This window comes from Mus musculus, chromosome 18, assembly GCF_000001635.26.
Source record: "Mus musculus strain C57BL/6J chromosome 18, GRCm38.p6 C57BL/6J".
Lineage (NCBI taxonomy): Eukaryota > Metazoa > Chordata > Mammalia > Rodentia > Muridae > Mus > Mus musculus.
Genome location: NC_000084.6, coordinates 46940419 through 46947376, shown reverse-complemented (window position 1 = coordinate 46947376; position 6958 = coordinate 46940419). Strand labels below are relative to the sequence as shown.

At 46.8% G+C, this 6958-nt stretch overlaps 1 pseudogene; it reads left to right on the top strand.

The window, feature by feature from the left end:
- Nucleotides 1–5060: 5060 nt before the first annotated feature.
- On the top strand, nucleotides 5061–5612 carry Gm3744 (annotated as a pseudogene).
- Nucleotides 5613–6958: the final 1346 nt, after the last annotated feature.

The window sequence follows — 6958 nt, the reverse complement described above, 5'->3', positions numbered from 1 at the left end:
CAGAGGCAAATTAGGGTTCTCAGTCTGAAACCACACAATGAAAAGCAACCCTCCTTTTTTCTTTCTTATATTCTCTCCCCCCCCTCCCTCCCCCTTCCCCTCCCCCTTCCCCCCTTTCTCCCTTTCTCTGAGTTTGCTAGCAGAAACCATCCCAAAGCAAGGTAAGTTCTATTATATTCCAGATGAAATGTTCTTCAACTGAGTATGTGAGAACCTTACCCATTTCTAAATCAGGAAACACTGGTTACCTGTGCGCTGTAAGGACTCAGAAGACCCTCTTCTTTTTGGTCTTAGGTTTGTCGCAGGAGCAAGTTGTAGAAATTAGGAGAAAATTAATTTCATGCAATTACCCATAAGTGTCTGTTCACTTTATGAGCAGGATAGATACTATCTTGCTCTTATTTAATCGGATCCAACTCTGACCAGCCCAAGGAGGAAGGAATTTACTAAGGGTCCCTGGTCTTTACTATCTATTCAATAATTTAATTAAAAATTTAAAAAACAGTCATTAAGGAAAAATAAAAAGAATATGTTTTGTACAGCTAAGTTTACACATTGAAAAACGGGTAAAATATGTGAGTCCTAAAAAACAGAACTGTCTGAAATTTATATTAGAAAAAGAAAGAATAAGATTATTTTGAAGTGAGCCCATTATTTCAAACATCTCTATATAAAGCTGATATTCCTCCTCCTCCTCCTCCTCCACCACCATCACCTTCCCCAGTCATAAATTACCAAGAACAACTCCTGAGCTGACTTTGTGAGGGAGGGGAGGGAGGGAGGGAGGGGAAAGTCGGTGGGAGAGGGCAGAGAAGAGACATCGGAGAATGAGGAAGAAGAGAAGAGATGAGGGGAGGAGGGGGGAAGAGGGGGGAGAGGGGAGGGGAGCAGATGAGAGAAAGAGAGACACGTCTTGTGGACTAGATGACTTTATCGGTATGTCTCAACAAATCTCATTTAAGGATGAAATTCTTACCTGAAGCAAAGCCTTCTAGAGAAGAAAGGGAGAAAAAGTCACCCTAACCACTTTTATGACATCAAAACCCATTTCCCAAAAGATCAGTAGAGTTGCTTTTCCCACTCCTCTCGTCAAGCCCAGCTAACCACAGTGGACATGAGAAACAAACTCAGTCAGAGATGAAAAGCAGGCAGCTGGCCCAGAACTCAGAGAAGTGTGTGCCCTGTTTGTGCCTGTTTGTGTTTGTAGTCTTTACAGCACACTCCTGGGTATTTGAAGATCAGCTAATGGAGATGACGGTGATTCGGAAATGCCAAGCATTCGTGGAAGGCCTTCACCAGCATGGCTTCTGCAGCCAAAGGCCAAGAAAGGGGCAGCTAGCCCTACAAGACAGAACACTTCTGGACCCTGGACCCTCAATTCTAGCCAAGGGCAATAGGTCAAGACTGTCCTCTCTCCCACCCCAGCTGAGTGGGACTGTGGGGACCCTCTACCCTGGTCTCACTGTGCCAGGTTTCCTCAATAGGACAGGTCCGTACCAAGACAGCTTAAACACCTGAAGAGAAACCAGACTATTGGTGGAGAGAGGAACAAATCAAATGGCAGGTTGTTTCTCTGCAGAAACCACAGGGCCCAGGGGGAAGTGTCCAAAACATGTTCTGAGTGGGAGGGGAAAGGGATACGCTGAACCTATAACAAAGATATCCCCCAGAACGGAAGGGGAAAGCCAACGATGTCCATCAGACAGACACTCTCTCCGTATTCAAGCCCCACGCCAATGATTAGATTTTCTTATCAAAGAAAGACTGGCTGTTTTCTCCTGAGATCAAACCCAGGAGAGGTTGCCTGTGCCTCACCCTGTGACACGGCAAGGTGAGCCGGACTCTGATCACATAGAGATGGAAGAGGAGGACACAGAGACTCGTGTGTTAGGAAGAAATAGTTGTCCCTGTCTGCAGAGGACAGATTCCCCTGGCAGAGAACCACAGCCCACAAAAGAACCTTCTACAACTAATAAGCTCTGGAAATGTGTAAGGTACATGGCAAACACAGATAAAATCTGCTGTATGTCTGAATGTTTGCAGTGAATACTGTTATATAAAATAGGCTCATTTAGCTCAGGGACCCCGGTTGAGAAGCTGGCGGAAGGACTAGAGGAGTGTGGAGGGGGGTGGTTGTAACCCCATAGGAAGAACAACATTGGCTGACCGGACCACCCAGAGCTCCCAGGAACTAGACCACCAACTAAGGAGCGTATAGGGAGGGATTCATGACTCCAGATACATACGTAGCAGGGGAGATCCTTGCCTGACATCAACAGGAGGCAAGGCCCTTGGTCCTGGGGAGGTTGGATGCACCAGTCTAGGGGGATGCTTCAGCGGTGGGATGGGAGAGGGTGGATGTGGGATGGGAGGTTTCTGGAGGCGTAATTGGGAAGTGAGATGTCATTTGAGATGTAAACAAATGGAAAGATTGCAGGGCCGGGCAGTGGTGGTGTACACCTTTAATCCCAGCACTTGGGAGGCAGAGGAAGGCGAATTTCTGAGTTTGAGGCCAGCCTGGTCTACAGAGTGAGCTCCAGGACAGCCAGGGCTACAGAGAAACTCTGTCTCGAAAAACAAAAACCAAACAAACAAACAAACAAACAAACAAAATGAATGGAAAGATTAATTTTTAAAACTCCCCAAAATAAAATAAAATAGGCTTACTTACAACTGCTCAGAAACACATAGTTGTAAATCTAATGATGCATGCCAGCCAACATTTTTTTTGCCCCAAACTACAAAGAGATGATGGGGATGTGGAGGAAATATGATTTAGTACTCTGTAAGGCTGCCTAAACTCTTTCAGACCATGTACATTCTACAATGCATGTAGAAAGGCAAGTGACTAGAAATAACACATTAAAAAAAATAAAATAAACAAAACAATCAGGGTCTCACTATGTACTCCTGGCTGGCCTAGAACTCAAAAAGATCCAATTGCCTCTGTTTCCCCTACAGGTGTTTACCATCACATCCAGAAAAAGCAAACAAACAACTTTTAAAGAGGAAAACCAAGTGAGAAGACTGGCTCTACCTATCTTTATGTTTCAGACATGGCAGTGCACTAAGGCATGGTTGTGCATGAAGCCATGGGGAAGATAAGACACTTAGGTATCTGGGGCTTGTTTGTAAGCTTGGATTTTCCACAGCCTACTTTATTAAGGGTTCTTCAACACTATAACCTCCCTTCTAACCCACTCCACACCAGGGGTAGTGGAAAGGAAAGGTTAATAGGACAAAGGGGAGGGGGTGTGGACCTGTTTAGAAATCGTTCTTTGGAGTGATTCCAGTCTTCATTGTCAGGATATCAGCAGCTCAGTTCACAGGAATCAGCAGTGCCAGCTCAATCCACTCACAAACACCATTCACGAATCAGGAATGGCAATTCGCCCAGAAGAAATGGAGAGGCTCGGCCATTCGGCCCTCGTCCGAGAAAGCTGCCAGAGGCCACTGGAGTATCACGAGAAGTTCCTTGGTGTGTTTCTTTCTATGAAACTGGAATATCATGAGTTTTTTTGGTGTGTTTCTCTCGATGAAGTCCGAACAAGCGATGAAGGCAAGGCGAACCAATACCACAGAATCATCAGAAAAGACCAGTGTCAGCAAAACCCAACGAAGGCCAGCAGAGGAGCAGAGAAAGAGAAAGGAAGGAAGGAGGGAGGGGGGAGGGAGGGAGGGAGAGAGAGAGGGAGGGAGGGAGAGAGAGAGGGAGGGAGGGAGGGAGGGAGGGAGGGAGGGAGGGAAGGAAAGAAAGAAAGAAAGAAAGAAAGAAAGAAAGAAAGAAAGAAAGAAAGAAAGAAAGAAAGAAAGAAAGAAAGAAAGAAAGAAAGAAAACAGGGAAGGAATCTACAGAGTCCTGACTCTCAGGATAGAAGATGAATACAAGTTGTTTGAGACCTTGGACAGGGCACCCCAGGACCCAGACTGGTGGCTCAAGGCCTTTCCCCGGGCCGGGATTGAGATGGCAGGGATGGGGAGGACCACCAACCAGCCCACCCCACCCGCCATGTGGAGCTCAGAGCCCAAGCCTCCCCGGTGTCTGTGCACCAATATCTGATGTTGAGGGAAGCTTGGGATGGGACAGGCACCACAATACCAGGCTCCTAGAACAAGGGATCCTGTGGAAGTGCCAATGGGCTTGGAATACTCCCCTCCTGCCTGTGAAGAAACCTGGGGCCCAAGTCTAAGGAGGACTAAGGAGGGGATTAAATGCTTCTTGGAGGAGCTGGGAGGATTGAGACACATAGCCTCGGTCAAGAAGGTCTAAATCTGCAAGAGAAAAGTAAGTTATCTGGGCTGCCTGCTGAAAGACAGCCAGCACTGGCTCTCCTATGTTCGAAAGGAGACCATGCTGCACAGCCCCCTCTGCAGAGCCCCAAGCAGGCACGGGAATTTCTAAGTACAGCTGGATTCTGCTGGCTACAGATCCCAAGCTCCCCATGCCTTGGAGAGCATTGTTTGCTAGCCCCTGGATTGATGATGTCTGACCAACGCCCGAATGACTCATTATCAGACTCTGTTGCTAAACTCAGATCGGGTGACCTTCATGTCACCAGTGGCCCTCAACCCAGCCACTCTGCTACCCGGCCCTGACCTCAATTCACCAACTCACGATTGCCAACAGATTCTAGCTGAGGACCAGGGATGGCAAAAGGACCTGTCAATCCCTGATGCTGAGGCAACCTGATTCACTGATGGCAGCAGCTACCTGGTAGAGGGAAAGGGCAAGGTGGGAGCCGCCATTGTGGACAGGTGCAAGGTGGTCTGGGCAGAACCACTTCCTCTGGGAATGTCAGCCAAAAAGGCAGAGCTGATGGCTCTGACCAAAGCCTTGGCCCTGGGAGCAGGCAAAAAGATCAACATCTACATGGATAGCCTTTGCCACAGCCCACATCCATGAGGCTATATAGCAAGACAGAGGACTGCTCACATCAGAGGGAAAAGAAATAAACAAGCAGGAAATTGGATCATCTTGGATCTGATGAAGCCAGCAACTATGAGTATTATTCATTAACCAAGACATCAGAAGGGAAGAGACTCAGTGTCCTGGGGCAATAACCAGGCAGATCAAGTGGCTCAAGAAGTGGCTATGCAGGAGCCTACCCTGGTTATGGGCCTGCAAGAAATACCTCCTGGAAAATGGGACTGGACTAAGAGATGGTATCACTTAAAATATATAGAAGAGACCAGATCCAAGATGGTGGCCAGCAGGAGGCTGATGAAGGACAACCCTCCATATGATAAGGGAGCCTTCAGAATTGAAATCAACTTTCCAGCAGAGTATCCATTCAAACCACCCAAGATCACACTTAAAACAAAGATCTACCACCCTAACATCGATGAGAAGGGGCAGGTGTGTCTGCCAGTCATTAGTGCTGAAAACTGGAAGCCAGCCACCAAGACTGACCAAGTAATCCAGTCCCTCATAGCACTGGTGAATGACCCCCCAGCCTGAGCACCCACTCCGGGCTGACCTAGCTGAAGAATACTCTAAGGACCGTAAAAAATTCTGTAAGAATGCTGAAGAGTTTACAAAGAAATATGGGGAAAAGCGACCTGTGGACTAAAATCTGCCATGAGTGATTCCAGCAAGTTTGAGCAGAGACCCCCAGCAGTGCATTCAGACACCCCGAAAAGCAGGACTCTGTGGAAATTAACACGTGCCACCAACTGGCGTCCGCTTGAGGCAGTTACTAACTTTCTACAGTTTTCTTAATCAAAAGTGGTCTAGGTAACCTGTAAAGAAGGATTAAAAAATTCAGATGTTCTAAAAAAGAAAAAAATATATATATAGAAGAAAGGACTCAGATTGCTAGCCACCCTACCAACTATCACCAAGAGAAGGTAGGACAATGGCGCACACAACAAGGGAGAACTATGCTCCCCAGAAAGCAAGCAAAAAATGTACTAGGCCAAATCTACTGATGGACTCATTTAGGGGATAAAAAGCTTGTCATTTTTAAAGCTTGTCATCTCAGTTAAGAGACCTAATATATATACCTCAGGTTCTGGGCCAGAAAGAGAGTAAAACAGTGTAAAGTATGCCAGCAAGTAAATGCTTATGCAGCCAAGAGTAAACAGGGCAAAAGACCTAGGGGAGAACAGCCTAGAGTTTATTGATAGGTCGCTTTTACAGAAGTTAAGCCAGGAAAATATGATTACAAATACCTTTTAGTGTTTGTATATGTTTTCCCTGGGTGGGTTGAGACATTCCCCAGCAAGCAGGAAACAGCTACTGTGGTAGCTAAGAAGATATTAGAAGAAAAATTTCCAGAGGTTCGGAGTGCCCAAGGTAGTTGGATGGGACAATGGTCCTGCCTGCCTTTGTCTCTTAAGGTAAGTCAGGGATTGGCAGAGATATTGGGGACTATTAGGAAACCCCATTGTGTGTACCATCCCCAGAGCTCAGGGCAGATAAAGAAAATAAACAGAACCCCTACAAGAGACCTTGACTAAATTGACCTTGGAGACTGGCATGGACTGCTTGGTGCCCTTCGCCTTGGACCTGAACACCCCCTGATGTGAGCCCAGGCAGTTACTCCATCCACTTTAATCATTTTAACCTGACCCCTTTTGAGATCCTGCATGGGACACCCGCTCCCTTGACCCTAGCTTTTGATCCCGGCAGAGTGACTTTTCAGGCTGAAAAGGATCTTACGACTCAATTGCAAGCTTTTCAGATCAGCCACCAGGAATTGTGGCCTAACCTTGTGCAGGTACCCCAGAGGTTCCACACAAGTACCAAGTTGGAGATTGGGTATGTAAGGTACAAATTTAAGTTTGACCGCCTGGACCAAGTTGGAGCCTAGAAAGAAAAATAGTTGGGCCCTAAAACAGCATAGCCTGTTCTTGGAGCTTGGCTGACTACAGCCTGGTCCGAGAACTGGCTGACCACAGAACACATGATTATCCAAGCCGGTTCAGCGACTCTGTTCCAGGAATTAAGTTAGATCAA